The sequence below is a fragment of the Marmota monax genome, unplaced genomic scaffold (assembly GCF_021218885.2).
Source record: "Marmota monax isolate L192 unplaced genomic scaffold, Marmota_monax_Labrador192_F-V1.1 WCK01_AAM20220418_F8-fsc01610, whole genome shotgun sequence".
NCBI lineage: Eukaryota > Metazoa > Chordata > Mammalia > Rodentia > Sciuridae > Marmota > Marmota monax.
This window is the reverse complement of record NW_026693445.1, coordinates 24309-25278: the sequence shown is the minus strand read 5'-3', so window position 1 is coordinate 25278 and position 970 is coordinate 24309.

Genomic DNA, 970 nt, shown 5'->3' with positions numbered 1-970 from the left:
AATATTTACTATCTCACCCTTTAGGTAAGCTTACAGAAACTGACATGAAATCCATAGGTTCTGTTTCCAAAAAGTGGGAAACAGGTCCATAAGCCAAGCAATTACCAGCTTCTTTCAACATCATTTCCATGAACTCATTTGCAGAATTTATGCATTAGGTCTAGGCACCTTTAGGATCTGCTATATTAGACATCTTTAATCCTGAAGAGTAGGTGGACAGGGGCACATGGAAATACAGGAAAAGTTCCACAAAATCTGAAAGTAGCTGCCCCTTTGTCACTTTGGGATTTCCACAGTGGTGTCACAGCAGCAAGGAAAGGCATTATAATAGTGATCATCCCTGTGACACTGAAGGGCAGGATTACTAGCCCTCTACATAATGGGTAGAGAATTCAGAGAAGTAACTCAATGTTTCTCTGTAATAATGTCTCTGAGGCCTCAGTAATGAAGGTGTGGACATCTGTTCCAAGAAAACAGCTTAGAGTACAGCTGAAGTAATGGCCAAGAATTAGAAAGTTCTAGAAAGGATGTGGAAGAGAGAAACAACAAGTTGTGATCATGAGCACAAACAGCAATGGGGACCAGCAAGTTCCACTGAATGTCTGAACCTCCTGTACTGTGTTTTCTAGAAATTACAACTGGCCTCTATCCCAAGCTTTTCATGGTGGATTTACAGTGGCCACAATTGGATCTGTGTGGTATGAGGGTTGAGCTGATTTGGGTGCTGTTGGTGCTGTCACATCTTCTATGTACATCTCCACTTTTGGTTGCAGCTCTGGTGGGCAGTTCCATGTGGGTGAACCCAATCAGTGAATGAATCCCCTGAGAGGGATTAACTGAGTGATAACTGAAAGTAGGAAGTGAGTAGCTGGAGGAGGTGGGTCATGGTGGGTGTGACTTTAGTGTGTGTGTGTGTGTGTGTATATATATATATATATATATATATATATATATATATATATATATATAT